The sequence below is a fragment of the Mastomys coucha genome, unplaced genomic scaffold, assembly GCF_008632895.1.
Source record: "Mastomys coucha isolate ucsf_1 unplaced genomic scaffold, UCSF_Mcou_1 pScaffold5, whole genome shotgun sequence".
Classification (NCBI taxonomy): domain Eukaryota; kingdom Metazoa; phylum Chordata; class Mammalia; order Rodentia; family Muridae; genus Mastomys; species Mastomys coucha.
The window spans coordinates 89,157,581-89,180,255 of NW_022196911.1; the positions used below are offsets into that span (position 1 = coordinate 89,157,581).

The 22,675-nt window shown below is 39.4% G+C and overlaps 1 protein-coding gene across 3 annotated transcripts in view; it reads left to right on the plus strand.

The window, feature by feature from the left end:
* The window catches only part of Ca10 (carbonic anhydrase 10), a 494,944-nt gene that overhangs the window by 169,022 nt on the left and 303,247 nt on the right, over positions 1–22,675 (plus strand). The gene's annotated exons all lie outside the window — the stretch shown is intronic.

The window sequence follows — 22,675 nt, forward strand, 5'->3', positions numbered from 1 at the left end:
CTCTCTCTCTCTCTCTCTCTCTCTCTCTCTCTCTCTCTCTCTCTCTCTCTCTCTCTCTCCCCCCTGTGCTTTTAGAATGATATATGCCACACAATCCTCACCAGAGCAGACTTGGTTCCAGAAATGTTCCAGAGCTAAATAAACTTTTTCTTTTCTTTTCTTTTCTTTTCTTTTCTTTCCTTCCTTCCTTCCTTTCAAGACAGGGTTCCTCTGTGTAGCCTTGTCTATCCTGGAACTCACTCTGCAGACCAGTCTGATTTGAACGAAAGAGATCCACCTACTTCTGCCTCCCAAGTGCTGGCATCAAAGGTGTGTGTCACCATCACTCAGCTTAAACTTCTGTGAGGCCTGTGGGTGGTCTTGCTGCTGCAGCCTGGGTCTCTCTCTCTCTCTGCAGCTGAGGCCTGTGGTGGGGCACATTAGTCCAAAAGGAGGCAATGTGTAAATGAGATATTTTATTATAGGAAAGAGAAAATAGGCCGGTCAAGTAGAGAGAAGGAAAGGAGAGGAAGGAGAGAAGAAGAGAAGGAGAGAGAGAGAGAGAAAGGAAAGAAAGGAAGCTAGAGAGGAAGAAGGAGAAGCGAGAGGAGCCAGACTCAGGAGTTATAGCCGAGCTCCTTCTGCCCCCTGCAGGCAGAAACTGCCCACTAGGGCTCCAGGACTGAAGGCCAATTACTTGAGTGAGCCTAAGTTGCCTGAACAGACCACTGCCCCACAAACTTCTTTTCCATATGCGTCTCCCAGTCTTAGATATTTCTTCATTTCTTCAAGAAAATGAGCTCGTGTGTGTGGTATATGGTTTTGTCAGTCAGTTTTGCTACATCCATAGTCATAAAACTATCATGGAGATTATATAGAACAAACCACGCACAGTCTCCTGATTCCCTGATGCCGCCCCTTTGTGTGCGTAATTAGCACCTAACTGCTAACATTTGACAGCTGCCTGTCTATTTCTATGTGGTACATATTCCACAGAGTCATAAAGATAAAACTACGTGATATAAACCTTTTCATTCTGGCAAGCCTCAAATGCATAATTTATCTCCGATTTATCCACGATGCTGCATGTGACAGTTTAATCCCATCACTCCAAACAAACAACAGGTGCCTCTTTGCCACAGCTCAGGTGTTAGAGCATAAGTTTCCTTCCTGTGTAATTCTGATGCAAGCTCAGTTCAGCTGGGACTCTCAGACACAGAATGAGAAGCTCTTCTCTACCTCATTCTCCACGATGTCTCTTCATCCAGTCCCCAAGAGCTTCCATTTCCTATTCAGTTCTCTTATGATTTGACTCACCTTGAGGGAAAACTATGAGATCAGCACAAGAAAGAGAAGCTGTATAAGAGCAGCAACAGGAGAGAGACAGAGAGAGACAGAGAGAGAGAGAGAGAGAGAGAGAGAGAGAGAGAGAGGCTATAAATGGGGGTGTTCACACATATGCTCCACTGCCCTAAGGATTCTGTTTTCTGATGTCTCTATTAAGAAAGAACACATTTCCAACTTTTCAAGTGTATTATCTGCTGCTTGTTATAGTGCATGTTGGAGGATGGGCTGCTCAGGGTTCAGGAAGCTTTCCCTCCAGTCTTCATCTCATAAAAATCTTCCTGGTCCTCTAAGGAGAAAACAAAGTATGTTTCTCTTCAGGATTTCTCCTGTCTATACCTGGTGTGGGTGTATGGGATTTGGGGTTTTCAGGAGTCTAAGCTGAGAAATTAGGAAGAAAAACAAAATTTCAATAAACCTACTACCACTAAAGAACCATCCTGCCTCCATTTTAAGCTTAAAAGCCATCTTATAGTAAAGACCAACTAGGTTCATTTCTGATTATGATTAAAGTTGTTTCTCAAGGATTGAGATACCCCCCCACCTGTAACCTTAACTACAAGTATTTCTGTACTGCCTGTTCTAGGAATGACAATCATACCTTTGTTTCAAAAAGTTAGTAACTATCTTGCAACTGTACCTTTGTTTAAAAAAAATAAAATGGCTACATTGCTACCACTACTTTGCAACCACGTCTTTGTTTCAAGAGATCAGTATGAGTAACTTGTTATGTTTATGTTCTGTTCCCATAACCCCACATATTTTGCCAGCCAAGTCTCCCATGTGGAAACCCCCTACCCCTGATTTATAAGAACTGTGTCTTCCTCATAGCCAATGTTGACCTCTAAACACCGCCTTAGCAAGAACTAGTCAGGATACTGAATTTAAAAAGCTTACTTTGGTTAATTTAGTCATGATGATTTGGGTCAATAGTCTTTTTCCTCCTATCTTTGGGTTTCACACATACTGACTGCATTGCCTATTTTTATTTCTTTTCCAAATTCATCTATTACTATTGATGCTCCCGAGTCCTCAATTGACTCTTCACGTTTCATCTGTAATCTCTAGGAAGGGGAAGGTAGTTACACTTACTCTTTCATAACTCAAACTGGAACCAAGCTAACTAAACTGGTATGTTCCTTCTGATTGACACTAGAATCCCTTCCTTCCCTTTCTCGCTTCCATGTGCTTCTCTGTTTGTGTGCTGCTTGGTCTCTGTATTGCCATTATATGTTGTTTGAACAGGTTTGAGATTTAAAATAATTCCTCTGCAGATTGTCTCTCAATCAACTATGTTTGTCTTTTCATATAAGTGACATAAGAAAGTGGGGCAAAGAAACCTTTACCTAAAGAAAACCATTTATAACTCCAGCAATACATTGAGCCATAAAGTTAAGAAAATTGTAATTCTAATTCCAATTCTGCATCTGGCATCCTTCACTTTCCTTTCATCTTTCTCTCCTGGGCACACTTCTGCACTGTTTACTTACGTTAATAAAAGCAAATATGTCACCTGGTTCTATGTAGATCAGTTAAAAGTCTGGCAGAGAGCTGCCTGTTTTCAATTCAACGTGTGAAAGAGATTAGTGAGGAATATTTTCACACACCCACTCGAATGGACAAGATTTGGTGTCTTTCCCAGTGAATTGAACCTAAGACCTCTGGGTAGGGCCAAGCAAGTTAATGAGAGTGAGGGACATGGAGAAGAAGAATGAACAACATGGAATTGGAGAGGAAAGAGAGGAGGGGGAGTAAAGGGAGGAAGGAAAGGATATAGAAGGGGCGAAGAAAGGGAATGAGGACAAGGAAAAGGAGGGAAAGGGAGAAGGACTAATGTTTTAGAGGAGAGAGCAGAAAGATAGAATGAGGGAGAAGGGAGAGGGCACAGTAGAAGGAGGGAGAGTGAAGCACTATTTTAAATAGAATCAAACTTATATTCACTTTGAGGCAATTGTCCTACCAGGATACTTTGACTACTGTAATTCCTAATGCTACATTTCCTTTGCAACTAAGCACATCACTTTACAAACTCATGAGTCCACACTGAACACTTACTGTGTAGTGGCACTTTGCATGTACTGAGAGGACTACAAAAATGAGTTAGAGGAGAGGGCACACATGTACGATTTACAAGGTTCTTTGTCAGATCGCACTGAGTGTTGTAGTTTATCCAGGCAGAAAAGGCCTTCCCTGGGAAACTGAGCTGATTCACCCTTGGAGGACAGTGAGGGATTTTTTTTTTTTTTTTTTTGGACAGCTCGTGTTTTAGGTGAGCTTTAAGGATTCATTAGTTTGAAGACAAGAGGAGAATGGAGGAAGTGTCATTCGAATCAGCAGCCTGAACAAGGCTGGAAGCTTGCTGAGAATGTGTGGCATGCTTGGGGACCTGAAAATGTGTCAGTGTAGCGCACATGTATGTGGTGAAATCCATTTTTGCTTTGCCTTGAACTGACTGTTATTAATTTGGTGTGTGTGGTTTGGGCAATGGTAAAATCAATGAAACTATAGCATCTGGATTCTATGGATCCACAGTTGCTGGGTTCTCTTGAAAACAATGAACTTGGTACCACTTGATGCCTCTGCTCATATGCCTCTTCTGTGCAAATGCACTTACTATTTCATCTTTCCATACTCAGCCCAATATTCTTTCCAGGAACGAGAGCTAGCTCTATCTCTAGCTTTCTCTATCTCTGTTTCTCTCTGTCTCTGTCTGTCTATATGTCTCTCTCTCTGCCCCCTCCCCCCCCTCTCTCTCTCTACCTTTCCCTCTCCTCTCCTCCCTCTCCCCTCATGCCCCCCAAGCTATTGAAGGAACAGCAAGCAGCATTTAAAGAGAGGCCACTCTTCCCTCCATGTTGCACCACCATCCTTGTGAGACTATGTACTTCCAAAATAATACAGCAAGAAAACAGTTTTAATTGAAAATGTACCAGTGAAAGCTGAGGGAACTAAGTTGGTACAAGGCATCTCGTATCCGGGCTGAACCCTTATAATAACATTCACACATGCTTTTCAATTTGTATAAAATCATTAAGAAATAAAAGTCTAGGTTCTACTTTAATTAGCTTACAAAAAGAGTCAAGCTGGGCTATTTCTTCTATTCTGCAGAAATCTTTATACACACAGTTAAAAACTGCTCGGGGGAAAAATAATCATGTCTTGTGCAGCCTGGGTTTGTTTATTTAAGAGTTTATTACTTCAAGGACAGATTAAAGCAACCTGGACCATGGCTCAATACAGAAAACTGGGATTTGAAGAGATAAACTTCCCTTTGGACTTAATTTTACCCCTTTATGTAACAGCATGAGCAGCATCTCCTGTTTCCATTCTTAAGATCTGAAAGAGTTCAGCAGAGGTTTAGGGGGCCCATGTGACATGTGTATTTCCCTAAAAACAGGCTGGTTTATTTCCTTCTGCTTTTGGTGTACATCTTAAAAAGAAAAAAACACCCTCTACTTTCTTACAGGTCTAAAAAATTTTTAAAGGTTTTTGCTGAACCAGAAGGAGCTAAACATCTCCCATCACAACTGAAGATATTATTTTGATGTCTCCTTAATTGTTTCCCTGAGGCTTGTATTGTGCTGGGGTGGCAAAGTTTAACATTTAGTGAATCCATCCACTTCTGTTTCCTGATTTTGTTGATAAGTACATTGTCACCCTGTACATGGTTGCATGGTTCTCTTTGGCCATGCAAAAAACCAACCAACCAACCAAACAAACAAACAAAAAAAAACGCTGAAATGTCTGGCAACTAAAGATATATTCATTCAGTCAAACACTACACACAAGAGGTGATAAATGAACTTGGTCTATGAGAACACAACTACAATGTTGAACAAACTATCAGACTGTGCACAGCTGGTTGATGTATAGAGAAACATATCATACCCATGGAGTGTGCCAATATGTAGGACCATATGTAACTCATAGGATACACACCGACTTTGTGAATACACACAGACATGATAGTTAACCATAAACACCAAATGCAGAATGATAAATTCAGAGTAAGGGGAAGAACAAGGATCAAGAAGATGCAGACAATGAACTCTAAAAATAATGGCAAGGTTTTATATCTCTTTTTAAAGCTGTCATTTAAAAATATGAAAAGGGGTAGAAATATTAAAATTTGGTGAAAGTGGAAAATGAGTGTATAACTATTTATAATAATCCCTGTAATCTGTAAATTATTTCTAGGTTCTAAATGTCATTAGGTGGGAAGTCTCCAGAATATCTCTACGGCTTTATTTATAAATATAAAAGTGGTCCATAAAAAAGGTTAGTGATTAGATCTGGCATCAGGTTATGAATGTCTTTGAGTTTAGATTTAAGCAACATTACCACACCTTATAGGAGATGACCTCAAGCCCAGAGAACACCCCGGGTGGAAAATGAATCATTCAGACCAGGATACATCTCACAGATGAAGCTTCTAACCTGACCTCAGATGTGAAAGACGGACATTAGCAAAGCAAAGCAGGGTGTGACTAAGAAAGTGTGTAGCCAGTGGCATGTTTGAAGCGCAGGAAGTATAGATAAGACAAGAGTTATCTAGACTGGAAAGGAGCAGGGTAATAAGCTGGTTTTCCTAAAAGCACCTCAAAGCCAAGCTGGTGAGTATGCATCCTCAGCATAGAAATACCAAGGGCCTCCAGGAGTGATGGGCATCTAACCTGTTCAGCACTGGAGAGAATGTTTGTGATGAATGGCCGTGAAGGAACACGTCTCAAAGTGAGGAGGTACAGAAGTTCAAAATTTACTCTGAGGACAGAAAGATTTAGGAGGAGTAAGGCAAGCTCCTTTTTCAACATTTTTCTTGCTTCCCTTACTGTCTTTTTGGTTTTTTTTCCTCTTTATTCCTTTCAAGACCAAGACTTCCCCTAAAGCTTTCAGTTCCCTTATGAAGCCCATCAAAAACTCCACCCAGGAGCTAGGCTATTTTTAAAAATGAGATGCACTGGATTCTATAGAGAGGTCATCAGTAATAGGGCCTCCAACTCCCTATCTCTTTTGTGATTCTTGACGGCCAGAAATGTAGCATACATTATCTTTTACATAGACTCCCTGGAAGGTACGGATGCTCTTTCCTCTGGTACTGTAATGGGGTCTCTATAGAAAGACACCCGCGACCTCTTTTCATCCCCTTTCACAGAAGCGACTCTGCTTGCCACAGGCACCGGGGCTTCCAATGTAATGATTTTGAATAATGCTGTGCACAGTATTATGCTCCTCTGCAGTCTCTCTCCTGCATTTTTAATGACCTTCCTAGCCCTCAGAGAAAGGGGGATGAACGAGTCTGGTCAGGACATTTTTCCAGCTGGTCATTCTCTGACTGAATCAGTGCCAGATCCTGCAAGCCATCTGAATGCTGGATTGAAGTCAGGCTATCTGGGTTTTTAACTCTCTCGGGGACCTAAAGCCTTAGAGTTCTTATCTATAAAGCAAGGGGCATTATTTAGAAATCCTCTAAGCCCATTCAAATCCTCTGCTTTTGTGGCTCTGTGACTCCCTGGGGTCTGAAGATGAACTGTCTTCATTTGTTCATATTTTATGGCCATCTGTTGAGTGCACAGTAGCGGATGCCTCAAGTACTTGGAGAAGCTTAGGGAAAGATGGTTGGCTTGAGAGTCTCCCAAGAGAGATGAAGAAAAAAATCTCTGAACTTAAGCTTGTTTTATTTGATTTTACTTGCTGTAAAAGAATGCAGGAAAGGGCACTGGAATTTGAACTCAAACTTGAGATAACTCACAAACTTTATCATCACAACTGGAATACCTAGTTAACAGAGACTCATCTTGGGGTCCAAGTCTCTTTTTCTGTCCAATGGGATAAATGCTGTCACTTAGCATTTAAAGGGAGCAGATGAGAATGAGTCTGTTAACACTTTTTTATGATGAAAGTTCTGAGCCCATGTAATATTTATTGCTACTAAAATAAGTTGAGCTTCTTAATTCAAATGGTTTTAGAGTGTAGACCAGATGCTAGGTACCATGGCTGACACTTAAGGTTTCCAAGGATTGTAGTCTCTAATATTCAGGTGGTGGTGTTTCTTTTAGATGATTCTACAGAACTAATCCATAAAGACATGGTCCATCAACTTGGAGTTGAGGTTCCCATATAAGATGAGTCTTAGCTGCTACTTTTCTGCAAATTCAGTTTGTGGGTAGAAGGGAGCTAAAAGTAGCAAGATGTGCTTACAGAGAGAGCATCGACAAGAACACAGCCATGTAGCCCCATGTGATGGGTCTGCTGTCAGTCTTATTTTGCCTACTTGGCCTGGGTGAGTCACTTTATTTGCCTCTAAAAGATAAAGGAGGTCTGTAGTAGACGTATTCCTAGCATCTTCTTGAGACCAAGTTGGTCAACTTTCACCATGTGTTATATATCAAAATGTGTCCTCCCAAATTTTATGTGTGGCAGTCTTTATTATAAAGACTCTAAAGATAACGGTCTTATTTGGAAATAGTAGATATAATTAGGTATGCTGAGATGGCTGTTATACAAGAGTTGGGTTCATTTCTAATCCAACACATGTTTTCTTTATAAAAGAGGAATTTAATACAATGTAAAAGTGAAAGCAGACTGACTTGAGGAAGGTGCGTGGAGAAAATACAAGGAAAATCAGCAACTGCAGGCAAATGACCAGAAGCTAAGAAAGAGCATAGAATAGATACTCCTTCAGCATCCTTAGAGAAAACCAATCCAGTTGCTAGCTTGACTTCAGCTAGCCTCCAGGACAGTGAAGGGTAAATTCCATTTGTTTTAGCCTCCCTTTCTGTAGCAGTTGTTAGGGCAGTCATAAAAAAAAAAAAAAGCAAATACAACCCTGGGGTATGTACCATCACTGTCAGAGGGAAAAGAAAAATGCAGCTCACATGAAAAAACAACAACAACAATAATTTATTTGCTTCTCTCTTTATACAAGTAGTCCATTCTGATTGCTACAGAAAGAGGAACTCCATTTTAATGGCATTGGCAATGAACTCTTTCTCCTTTCCCAAAGACTGTTTGAATAGCACAATGTTTTGACTTAAAGCTTGAGAAACTTAACACTTCATGAGAAAAAAAAATCTTACTCATGCCACTATATATAGCCAGTGATGAGCACAACATTTGAGAACAGAGCCACTAACACATGGAAGCCACTGTTTACAGAATCCCTCCTGGATTTGTGAGTCACTGGTTTCTCACCACTCAGCTCTCACCCATCCTGAGACAGCCTCCGCAACTTCTAAGAGGTTGCCTTGAAGATCAGGTTCTATTTAGGACAGTAGTGACTCTGCAGAGTAAGAAACCCCAGGCACGAGAAAAATGATCTGAGCTATCAGATAGTGAAGTGTGGGCCATGTTTAGAGGAAAACAAAGACAAATATAAATAAATAAAAAATAACTCATATGTGTTCCTGATTTTAGAAAGTAAACTTGATTTTTATTAGACGATCTACTATAAGGGACATTGTCACTAACTGAAAGACAATTATTCAGTCTTATCTGGGCAGCTAGGCCCTAAAAGTTAGAAGTTAATTAAATGATGGAACATTATATTCAAATTAAGTAGCTGAGTCAAGTAACATGGGTTTGGTTGATTTTCTCCTGTTCTGCATAGAGAACAAGGGAATGACCCAAATCTTTGCTTTGGGAGGGCAGTTTTTAATCTTCCTTTTTGGAGAAAAAGGGGTTGTGAGAACTCTTAAAGCAGAAATTAGATGAGAGAAACATCTCTAAATTCAAAGTTCACACCCAAAGGTGAACTAATGAGGTCTTTTCTGTGACTGGCTCCACTTCTGAGTAGGCTGTTATTACAAAATAAGATTATCTGATGCTAACATATTTCTTGTGATTTGAAAATAATCATAATTCTACATTAGATGAAATCTGTCTAAATTAGTCTGGGACTTAGTAAAATCAGATGAAAAAAAAATGGTATAGCTTGTCCCCTAAGCTAGTATTCAAGCTTGCTTTCTTTTGGTGTGACAGACACAAAGACCAGAAACAACTTGGTGAGGGAAGCATTCATTTTAGCTTCCTGCTTATAGTCTATCTCTGAAGGAAGTCGGGGAAGGAACTCAAAGAAGGAACTGGAGTGCAGGAGCCATGGAGAAATGCTGCTGACCAGCTTACTCCACATGGCTTGCTCTGTTTCTTTTCTTATCCACCGTGGAACTCCCTGCCGAGGGATGGCACTGCCCACAGAGGTCTGGGGCCCTCTCTCGTCAATCATAAATCAAGAAAATGTTATAAAGACTTGCCCAAAGCCAATCTGATGGAGGCTATTCCTCAACTGAGGCTCTTTCTTCCCAGGTTATTCCAGCCTGTGTTAGTTTGACAAACAAACCAACCAGTACAAAAAGTAACTTGAAAGTGAAATACTCAAGACTGTGCATAGGAGCCCAGATGGAAATTATTATTCATCTAGGTATCTGGCATCTACTTGAGTGCCTATGGGTGCTATATTCTATGCTGAGACCCAAGGATATAATTGTGAGCAGCAGCATATGATAAATGTCTACCATCAGGGATTTTATAGTCAAAAGGAACAGATGGCCAGCTCAATGTATCTGAGGACAGCCTATGAAGAGTTATTTGCAGAAAGGTAGGCATAGCTTAAGAGAAAGAAACAGGAATGGGGGAAGGCCCTGACCTCCCCAAAGTAGGGATCTACCTCCTCCAGGGAAGCAACAGATACCATGACCCCACCATCCCCAAAGAGAACCCTACTGGACTGAGAATGGTTTGCAACAAGAGGTCTGGCCTGGGAAGTAAAAGAAGCGAACCCCTATCCCTAGCTCTGTATGCTTGGTAAATAATTCCTAATAGAATAAGCCCCCAGGGTCTCTCTCCTTTCATTATCTACTACCCTGCTGTGACCTGTCACCATCTAGTACCTCCTGTGCAACCAAATACGATTAGACAATTTGGGATCCCAGTGGACATATTTGATTGTCAGCCTCTTAGACAGACAAAAGTGTGTATGTACAGATTAAACAATGAATCCAAATGTGTATGTTCTACAGAATAGGGAGGATGAAGAGTATCATAGGAAGTCAGGGAAGGTCATCTGAGAAAGTGTTATTTAAGCAAAGCTCTGAAGTATGAAGAGATGAACTGCGTTGTTAGCTAGTAGAGAAGTATTCAGACTGTTAGGTAGAACATGCTTGACTAAGAGAAGGACCAGTAAGGAGATCAATGTGGCTAAAACTAAACAACATAGGGTATTGGTTGTTATTTAGTATCTTTTAAAAGGTAAAAACATGCTTAAGTAATTTTTGAATAAGTGTTCATACAAAGAGATTAAATACTATCATTTCTTCTTTGATGATTACATTATGCTGCCCAAATTTTTATAGCCACTGCCTTTAATAAATACAGTATTACATGACAGATTGCAGAGGGGCAACAAAGCTCTCTTAGTTCAATGCCCAACAGCACAGACAAGGATTAGCCCAAAGCAATGCCATCAAACATCAGCCTAGTTCATATCTCCATAGACCCTGCTCAATGCTTGCTTCCCTAATTATCTTCATCTCTTGCTTTATAATGTACTGGAGATCTACTGCCTTAATGAAGAATTCTGTTTTAGCTTCTGCACCAAGTGAACATTCTCTGCATGTAGACTCTTGAGCACATTCTAATGCTAACCTCACGACCTGTGTTTTAGAAGGCTCACCCTCAAAGGTCTACATGGAACTTCTAACAAAGGAATCCAATATGTAGAAATTGCAAGCATATGGGGAGATATGCAAACACTGTCTTTTTCTGGCAGGTATTTACAGCTTGATTGAAGGCAGAGACAGAGTTAAAATTAATTCATGAATGGGCTTGAAAATAGAAATGTGGATGAGGCCATAATTAAAGGTTTTGTTAATTCTTCACAGCTGTGGACTTCAATGTGAGTTGGTTTTAGGTATATTTAGCTAAAAAGATGCATTTTTAAATATGATACCATGTATGTGTTTGGATCACACAAATTATATAAGGGTTTGAGGATGAGAAAAAAACATCAAAAGTAAAATCTTAATTGGAAAACAACTAAGAAATACTACTAAATTGGATAATATGAATTAATTAGGCAATAAATTTATTAAAATAAATTATAGCAGTTATTATAGACATAGCTAAATATTAAGCAGAAGAATCATCCTACTTTGATTATGTATAATAAGATGTAAGAACTACTTTCATGAGTAATGAAATTCCTTGGTAGAATTACAGAATCAGGTTTTCCTGTATATTAACACTCTAGTTTCTTTTTCCCTAACTGTAAAACAAGCGTTTGCTGCTTATATATTTTTTAAATCTCCTATTTTTAGCTCTTAATGTATCCTGGAAATCTTCCAGAACTATAATTTTGTTCTCTCTCTCTCTCTCTCTCTCTCTCTCTCTCTCTCTCTCTCTCTCTCTCTCTCTCTCTTTCTCTTTCTCTCTAACAAATTCAGATTAACCATACATTTTCAGTGTTTTCCAAAATAAACAAAACATCAACAATGTGGCCAAAACCTCTATGGCTCTATTGTAAGTAATAAATTATATCAGTTGGGGTCTAGTCAGGAAAATAGAAACCTTGCAGTTATTTCGACTGAGATAATTTAATATAAAATAATTGTTTAATCAGACTCAGAAAGTCAAAGGATAAAAATAAAATTACTCTACAATACAAAGAAAATTACACTGGTATATCATGAGAGTAGCAATGAGCAGAAACAGCTAGCACCCTCCAAAAAGCAAGAGAAACTAGGAAAGCTTCAGCTCCAACAAGAGTACAGATAATGGGGAGTCAGGCCTCAGGGGAGTATCTGGTTCTGGTGCCTCCTTGTGACTGTGATGAGGCTGGTTTGGGGCATGTGGGTGGGAGCATCTACAAAATGGATCCAAGAGCTGCTCCAGCTAGTGAGGATGCCTACCCACTGTTCAGGTGATGCTCACAGAATCAGGAAGCATATGACAGGAGCTGGTCCTTTACCTGTGCAATCAGCTTCTGGGGTGCTTTTGTATTTCCTTGTAGGCAAAGTCCAAGGAGACAAGCTGACAAAACAGTGATGCTCACTGTCAAGGCCCAGAGACAGCACCCAAGGAAGTTTGAAGAGGGGTAAAGTGAAACTGAGAAAACTTCACTATGGTGGTAGTTTTGTTGCTGAGGCCCAATAGGAAAGGAAATTCCAAGGCATATAAACACAGACTGTGGTGGTTTGAATAGGTTTGTCTCCCACAGACTCGTGTTTGAATGCTCAGCCCTTGGGGAGTGGCACTATTAGGAGATATGGCCTTGTTGGAGGAAGTGTGTCACTGTGGAGGTGGGGTTTCAGGTCCTGTGCTCAAGCTCTGCCCAGCGTGGAAGAGAGCCTCTTCCTAGCTGACTGAAGAAGACAGTCTCCTTCTGGCTGGCTTTGGATCAAGATGTAGAACTCTCAGCTCCTCCAGCACCATATCTGCCTGCATGCTGCCATGCTTCTTGCCATGATGATAATGGACTGAATCTTTTTTTTTTTTCAAGTTAATGGAAACAAGTCTTTATTAAGTAACTTTTAATATCAGAAAAATAAAACTCATAATTCTCTTTACAGCAAATATATAATATCAGTGCTTTGGCCATCTTAAGTTAAAGGCCCTTTATCATAAAATATATGGTTTTAAACTTTACTCAAATTGATAATCCCTATGACTTCCCTACATATACATAACAAAAGAGTGTAGTAAAATTAGCAAATACTAAACTATATTGATAATTTATCATTCCCAATTAAATGTTTGCCTTTATAAGAGTTGCATTGGTCATGGTGTCTCTTCACAGCAATAAAAACCAAACTAAGACATAAGTCAAGCTCAGCATCTTGGATCTTTTTATTTTTCCTTGAAAACCTAAAGGAAAATTCCCTGTAGTAATAACCACCTGCTTGAAGATAAACTCCACTTGTTCTATACCAGAAACCACTATTACTGAATTTAAGTGTATGTGCTGTGTCTATTCTCATCCCTCCTTGCCTTCTACTGTGAGTTTCCTACATTCCTCATATCTCTGAAATGTTTCACCTTCTCCTAGGAGAAGAACCTTAGAAGTGGACATGGTCACAACTGGATTTGTAAACATTTTAATATTCTCCAGAGAGGCTTATGCCATCACAACTGCTTGCTGGACCCTCCTGTGATTACCAAAATGTGCTGTGTACACTGTGACCTCAACAAATGATGTTGCTGAGAGAAAGAACAGGAAGTTTCCAGTGTCAAAGAGATGAGGGCTTCACCTATGTGTGACAAAACTCTGCACTGTTAAAGCTTATCGTGTTCAATCGTACCCTCCTTCCAACAGGGCCCCTGTCTCACATTAAGAATTCAGACTCTAATGTCATATTAAGTGAAGTTAAACATCTGCCTGTTTGCTGGGAGAATAATTTCCCTGAGTATAATGTGCCTTTACAATCGAGTAGGAATATTTACACAGCACTAATATAGTCTGCAAAAAGACCCACAAGGTCATGTCTACAATAGCAGGAGCATATGCTCAGTTTGCAAACCACAGGTAGGTGAGCTTCAGTTGGATTTTATGAGGCTCTTCCACTCACTGTCTGGGAGCAGTTTGGGTTGCTTCCAGTCTCTCACCGCTACACAAAGAAATGTGGTTCAGAAAATATAGACAAAGTCTTTGCTTATTTTTGTCCACATGAGGATGTATCTCAAAGTTAAGATTTTTTTGTAACAAAATGTCCAGAGGCGTCTATGAAATGAGGTGGAGGCTATATACAAAATGCTTAACTACATTCTAAAGAAAAAGTAGGAAAAAATCTCATTTTGACACAATAAAAACATGAATCATTGTCATTCTCTTACTGTTTTATTTCATTTTATCAATATTTTACTTTCTTTTTCATTTTCTTGTGTATATGTGTGAAGTATCCATGTTTCATGTATGCATATTGGCCTGCATGTTGGTACATAAGTGTATGGAGACCCACATTTGATGTCAGGAATCACTTTTGGTTGTTCTTCCACTTTATTATCAGGGCAAGGCCTCTCAATCAAACCCAGAGCCCATTCACCACTTCTACAGCTAGTCTACACAGACAGCTTGCTCTAGAATTAAAGGAGGGATGCCACACCCATTTAAGATTTTATGGGAGTTCTGGGGATTTAAACTCAGGCCCCCTTACTTGCATTAAAAGTGCTTTAACAAATGAACTATTTTTCTAGGCCTCATTTTTTTCTTTCAGTAAAGATAGCTAAATTGTTTTGATAAAAAAGAAGTATACAGGAGCAATTATACATAAATATCAGTAGGGAAGACCCATCTGTGGTGCACTGCTGTTCACTCAGTCTAGTTTCAGGACTCATTCATGGGCTCCTCATTCATTCATCGGATGATTAATGTGCTACCTTTGTCACACTCACTTATGAGGAATAAGAAGAAATCAAAACATGATTATTATAAGACATATCATGAGACATGGCATGTCACACAACAATCCTACCCTCAAGGGCAAGTAGGGTCAGGCAACAGGTGGTCCAGAGCACAGGCAACACCATACAATAAGAAGTTAGCATGATAAAGCATAAAAAGACATTGAGGAAAATTCTCCAAGGAACCAATACTGGATTCTGTCCTAGGAGAATGGGTGAAATTCTAGTGAGCAGGTACAAGAGCATGGGTGTTGAAAAGAGGGAAGCCCAGAACACACTAGAATAACAGACCTGGCCTTCACCTGGAGGCCAAGTATATGAAAGGTTATAGGAGAGATGCCCCAGAAGTAGACTGTTGCCAGATATGGTCAAGGCCTGGAGAGCCAGACCAACCGAAGACCCCAGTGTTCCCATAGCAGCGAGGAGCTATTGGAAGGTCTCAGTCTCCAGAGATACTAAAAGTATCAGATCAATAGGTGGAAACAGTGAGAACTGATGCCAATAAAAGGAAGCAGAAACCATAAACTGTAAGGATAGGTGATTCCATTAGACTCAATAAAAGGTTAAAAGATGCACTTCCAGAATGGAGAAGCTGAAGAGACTCTGGAGTTGTCAGTCCTAAGTGCTGTCTGTCCTGCCCTGGGACACTTTCATCTTACTGTCTTTAGCCTGGAGACACAGTCAGCTGTTCTTGAGTTGGTGACTTGTTAGCTCTACTCATCATTTGTTCTTTCTATCTGAATTCTCTCTACTTTGCCAATTTTGACTTCTACATTTATTTTTTACCTTCTCTGTTATCATTTTATTATCTACTATCCTTGACAAAAGTATATTCATTCACATTATATAATAGGATATTTTAATACATGTATAATACAAAATTTACTCCAAGCGATTTTTCAATTATATAGTGCATTCTCTTGAACTTTAGTCCCACATTGAACAGTAGATCTCTAGCTCCTTCCTTTCTCTGAAATTTGTTATCCTCTGTGTTAGTGGCTTTTTATAAAGTGTTTCTTGCAGTTTTCCTCTTAAGCTAGCTAGCACCCAAATAATTGAGAATGGACTATTATATGTATTTAATGAGCTTTAAGGGCACAACAACTAAGCAGTATTACTTCACTTTCATACTCTAATCTGAATACCTCCTAGTTAAAATCCCAGAGATATTTACATTTTAATACTGATCTTCTCTCTGTACTCCAGGTATTTTCTCATGGTGTCTTCTGGACTCCCAAGCCCATTGGGAAACCCCATTTTATCTCTCTTCTTCTCCATCTCCTGACTGGGAAGAAGTCCAGCCCTCTTCTCTTCCTTGCTCAGTCATTGGCTGAGAAACTTCTTTATTGACCACTGGAGAATAATCGGGGAGCAATGATTTGCAACCAGATATGGAGGCACAGAAATCAGCATTTGACTAATAGAAGAATAATCTTTACATGGTGCATAGTTATATTATGCCTATTCCTATAACTATTGCACACACCTGTCACCAGCTCATGTGAACCATCACTCTGCTTTCTTACTATGAGTTCAGCTATGTGAGATTAAACATATAAGTCAGATGATGCAGTACATATCATTCTGTACTCAGACTACTTCACTAAACAGAACATCCTCTGGAGTGATCACTGTTGTCCCAAATGGCAGAATCTTCTGCCATCATTTTTAGGATAGTTTGGAAGTCGTCTTCAGCCAGCTTTAATTTCTAATCTAACATGTGTTTCAAACATGTCACTATCTTTCCTGTGAGTATGTGTATACATATGTCTGATCACAGAGGCCTGTGAGTAGTTTAGATTATGTGATGGTAAGGCATGTAATCTCTCTATAAGGAAGGAGCTTTAAGGGGACAAAATGGAAACTCAACCCACATGGTAAGGAAAATGAGGGAAAGGAGACTTACCTAGAAGGCAGGTGAAAGGTATAGAAAACCAGTTTAATCTCCTCTCAACATTTTGCAGAATGCTAGCTGCACTAAGTATTTTTTTTTCATATCTTTTGACAACAGTCCCAGGAAATGAGATTGCTAATCCCTGTGTTAAATGGCAGAACTAATTGGTGAGGGGAGAGATGGAGCCACTCAGCTTAGAGGAGCTTAATTCCCACCTTCAAAGGTCCCAGCAGTCGTGATTTAAGAGCCTCAGCTCCACTGTCTTCTGTGTCAGACCAGAAAGAGTCCACATTTGCTCATGTAGAATCCAATACTAGAGGACAGAATCAGGTGTGTGTCATCAGTGCTTCTTTTTCTTCAAAGACACAGGAAGACCTAGGGTAGGTGTCTCAGCAGGGACAGGCAATGCTTCTTTCCAAGAGCCATGAATCCCAGGGTAGCTAATAGTCTGAGCTCCAGGACTCAAGATTTCCTGACACACAAAATGTAGTTTCTTTTAAACATCAATCATCAGCTAAACCTTCCTGATTTTTATTGAGATTGGAGTAGATTCCTTAGCCAATTAGGATGAAAATTAGCTAATTAAATAAATCCCTATTAATTTCTCATGACCAAGGGCAAGGATGAAAGAGAAGAATTCTTCTCAATGTAGTGAGACTTCCCATGGCCCCTTTTTACCAATTGCTCAATATGACTGCTCCTGTTTCCGTTCTTAGAAAGGAAAGTTATTCACCTGCATTTTCTTTTATACATGCCCAGATCATTCCAATTGGTCCAGAAATTTGGAGAGTGGGTAGGTGGTACACAATAGACATTATTTACCCTTTCCTTGCCAGTGAAAAAAGAGACGATAATAAAGTTAAAGCAATTTAACATAATATAATATATGTATGATGTGTTTTGTTTCAAATAATTTTTCCATTGTGAAATTATTCACCTGCTCATTGTTAAAATCTTGGAGCATCCAACCTCATTTGAATATACACTGATGTTTATAATAGTAATCACTATCTAAAGATAAGATCTGATGGTATTAGATACATTCACAATGGTTTGGCCTTAGACTAAAGACAGTTTCTAGCCATATGTTGACTGCGTTCATTCTCTGTCCTACATAGTGTTTCATATATTTGAGACAATATTCCATGTTGACAACGGTTATGTAGCTTGAATTTATGTTAATGACTGTGCAAATATTCTTAATGTGGGTGTATCTAATTTATTAAACCATTCTTCTGCTATTGTTACACATTTTGATTATATTCAGTTCTTCATTATTATAAATTATATTCTGCTGCATACCTGTGCATAATCATTTTGGATTTTCAAATACAGCTTATCATTTCCATGTAATGATGAATGTCTTCTGCTAAAGTGGGAGTAGCAACCTAAAAGTCAGGCCATTGAGAAAAAATAAGGTCTGGTGACTGGCAGTGCTTGCGTGGAGTCCATACACTGGGCCCAGTGTCTGAGGAGTAGATTAGTGAATCCAAGTAGAGGATATTCTTGGTATGTCTACTGATGAGCCACTCCTTAGAGATGACTTGTAGCCATTAAAATAGCACAGGATGGTGAGTAAGAAAAGTCCCTTAGGGCAGTTTATAGTAGGAGGAATGGGAAATGCCTACCATCTAAAGATAACTTTTTGTTGTCTTGAACTTGCTTGGGACACCTTTGCCAAGGGTTGTTTGGTGTTCTAGTTTCATTCTGTTTCTGTCATAAAATACTCTGACCGAATCAGCTGAGAGGAGGAAAGGATTTGTTTTGCACTCTTAAAAGACAGTATAACTGAGGGAAGGCAAGGCAAGAATCCAAAGCAGAAACCATGAAGAAATGCTGCTTGCAGCCTTATTATTCTCTAGCTGACTTTCTGGCTTTTGCTTAGCCAGATTTTGTGTACAACCCGGGAATTCCATGCCTGAGGAATGGTGCTGTCCACAGTGGGCTAGGGCCTCCTAGCCCAATTAATAAATAATTAATCAATTAATTAAAAAATCAAAATAATCTTTTAGAGACATGCCCACAGACCAACCTGAGCTAGGGCAATTCCTCAGTTGAGACCTCTCCCCTAAGAACTCTCTAGCCTGCCTCAAGTTGAGAATTAAGATTAGCTAGGATACTTGATGAGGGGAGTGAGTGGGAAGAGATGAGAAGAGCAGGACAAAGGTGAATAAAACTGAGACCCATGGTCCCAGTGAAGCATTTCAATACCTACCAACAGGCTCCTGTTCTTGATTCTCCCATGTGGCAGGATGAGAAGCAAGACCTAGATATTTGTTTCTCCATTTTATAGCTATTATGAGCTCTTAAGTGGTATGGCTTTCACTTTAGCTACCGCATTGCTGAACTGATGAGGCTGGCATACAGTCTTTCTTCCAATAGATGTTCATCTCATCCACTAATTTTTCTTCTTGTTATAGTCTATGAAGATCTATCTCAGAAACCCCTGGACTTCCTGTGGAATAATGCAAATGTCTGACTCACACCCACCCAAGCCATTTTTAATCAAAATCTCTGGTGCAAGTCCAGATGCCCCTTGTGATAACTTCCTCACATGATTGTTTCATATCTCGTGAATTGAAGTGATATGGGATGACCTAGTGGTGAAAGACACAGTACATCGACTCTGATGCCAGGTTGCCTGGCTTTGAACTCTCCCTCAAATGCTCATTAGCTGTATTCTTGCACAACTCATATCAGCTTCATGTCACACTGTATGCTCAACTATAAACTGAGATACTTACAATAACCATAACTTTAGTATTGTTGTGAGAATTCGATGAACTAATATATACTTGTAAAGACTTAGAACACAGCCTAGAATAGATGTAGCATTTATTAAATGTTAAATTATTCAACTATAATAATCATACCAAGCTGCTGCTGAGGGCATTCTGAAAAGACTTTTGACTTTTTAACCATCTATCCTAGATGCTTTTTCACTTAAGTAATTTACTTAATTATTCCCCCCAACTTAATTCTTCCATGGTTTATAGATTTTTGCTTTGTCCTGAAATGAGAGCTTGGTCACTATATTAAAGCTTAGTTGGCACATGCTTATAGCTATCAGGAATCTATAACGGCTGCTTTGTTCCAGAATGGGATTTTTGCTTCCTGGTTTCTAGATCAGATATCTAAGAGCTGATTCTTAGAAGTAAAATTGAACCACCTCATGAAGGGTTCTTAAACATTACAATAATGTAACTTACAGGTTGAGCATCTTTAGTCCAAAACTTGAAAATCCAAATCACTCTGAAATCCAAAGGTTTAGGAGCATAAACATGGCATTCAAGGAGTTGTAGACTAAGAACACTTTTCATTGGAGATTTTTCAGAGCAGAGACACTCAACTGCTAACATCTGTGCAGATCTTTTTAAAAATCTGAAATACTTCAATTCTCAAGCATTTTTGATCCAGAGTTTCCATATGTGCTAAATTCAGGAGTAGTATAAGCTATAAAAGAAGGGTACACCCTGCATGATTTGTGTGAATGGGCTTTATCAACCATTCAGAAAATCTGGACCCTTTCTATTCACGTAGGTTTCCCAGTGCAAACATGTGTAAACACATGAGTGAGTACCGGTCATTAGCAGAGAGGGGCAGTCCCTGTGGTTAGTAGGTTGTGCATGCACAGGCCACTTTCAGACATAACTTTCCAAGAGACGGTCACTACTGATTAAATCACAGATCAGTCCCCACTGAGTCTCCTAAGCATCTTGGCTTTAAAACTCAAATGCTCCTTTCATCTCTTGTCACCATGAGCTGATGTTTCCTCAGGGCAGTAGGAGTGCTCCTCAGTGAGAACCAAGGAACTGCCAGCTGTAATGAGAAAGCTTCAGATTCTCAGTATTTCCAAAAGGCAACAATGTCTGGAGCCATCATTTTTTGGGGAGAGTCTTCCAAGCAAGATCAGTGGCTTAGTGAAGGGTTAGCTTAGATCAGCACGAATTCTGTTGGTTAGGTTGTTGGGGCAGTGAGGCAGGGGTGTTCTCCTGGGGAATCTGCAAGTTGAAGTATGGGTTGTTAAGCACCTGGCTTTCTCTTTAGGAAGCAACAATAAAGAAAAAGGCCAGCAGCTCTGCTATCTGTGTGAGCAAGTATTGCAACAAAGATATACACTCCTCATATTCAGAACACGAACTCAAGTTGTTTTCTTACCTAAGAAGCAAAATTATACTAAAGTACAGAGACCCTACTGGGAGATAACTGGTCACTGATAAGCATATTACAAAATTTGTCATATATCCCTTCTTGCTCTTAACTTCATGGCTTCTCTTGTGCATGCATTCATTTTAAATATGAATAATTAAAAAGCCCCTAACTGCAGTGCTTTACAAAGCACATCCGTGTTCATCTATCATGGATTCTTTGGATGCAAATGAGAAGGGTCTCTGAAAGAGTGAACATAACTAGAACATCTAGGCATTCTTTTTTTTAATTACTTCTTCTGTTTTTGAAATTATAATGTACTTACCTTGCAACATTTCCTCTTTCCTTTCCTACCTCTAAATTCTCTCATATACCCCTTCTTTCCCTACAAAATTTCTCATATATCCCTTCTTGCTCTTAATTTCATGGCTTCTCTTGTACATGCATTCATTGTTGTCATAGACATATATATTCCTAAACATATATATGCAAGCTGCTCCATCTGTATAATGTTACATATAAATATGTGTTTAAGGGTGACCATTTGGTACTAAAAACCAATTGGTGGATTTCTCCCTCCCCCTTCTTGAAATAACAACATTAGATTTCGTTTGCCCCTCTGGCCTGATCATTTAGTACAGGTTTGACTCTTCCTTTTGTGTTTAGTACAGGGATACGTCAAATGACTTTCCCAGGGATAAATTGTCTTCAGAAAATGTAGGGGATTAGTTCCAGGACCCCTATTAGATACTGAAATCTCATACACTTAATTCTTTACATAAACTATTCTCATATAATGTACCCATACATTCACTTTATGTTTTAATATCCAATGAAATATAAATGCCACATGACTAATTGTGTTACTGTATTGTAATAGATAATAGTACCAAGAGAGCTTTAGATATTATTATAAATATAGATATTTAGTGTGGGCACAATTACCATAGGCCTAACTACATAATGAGTATCAACAACTATGTACTTTTTTTTTAATATCTTCAGGTCATGGTTGCTTGAATCCATTAGTACAGAAGCTTCTGTTTTAAATAAAGGGTGGGCTTTGAGAGCTCAGAAAACATTGTGCCATGGAAATAAGAGTAAGGAAGTGCTGTTCTGGTTGCAAACTACTCACGAAACTCTTCTGTTTACTGTCCACAGCAAATCTCACCCCATTCATTCATTGCTTAGCAAATGCCTTAGTATCCTTTCCTAAGTTCCTCAAACCAGGAGTTTCAGTATGGGATAGAACGTAATTTCAGGGCATGGTACCTGTGAAAGATGGTGGGAGAGTTGGTTGACCCCTCGGTCAACCTTTTGAGCTTTCAAAGGAAAAGTTTTTGTATTTGGAATGACACTGAAAGTGGGACAGAATGCAGAAGACATGAGTTGAATTAAGGATGAATCCGCCTCTCTTTTGCCTTGCTCAAAATGCCATCAAACCCACACTGTTCCTTTATATGAATACTTTATAACGTAGGTAAACAACAAGTCTCTGGAATCAGTCCTTTCTTCCCATGTCACCCGGAGGCAATGATCAGACAGGCTGAGAAAATAAATGGCTACCACTGTGCCTATCACACAGCAAGAGGCTCAATATGATGACAGTCTTCCCATTCTGCATTCTTTGTCTCTTCTTCCACAAAAGTATATCATGGTAAAACCAATTTTTATCCTTCTTTTATAATTTAAGTGATATTAGCCTCAAATCTGCTATATACTCAGCACTATACTTAAGAATGCTGTCCATTCTCGTTGGGAAGAAATATATGTAGAAAATCACAACACAATGTGAGTACTGTGATTGAGGAAATGTCCCAGGATTACAGAGATAGATATGTGATTCTACTGGAGGTAATGAGGAATAAAGTGGGAGAGAGAGAGACAGAGACAGAGACAGACAGACAGAGAGAGAGAGAG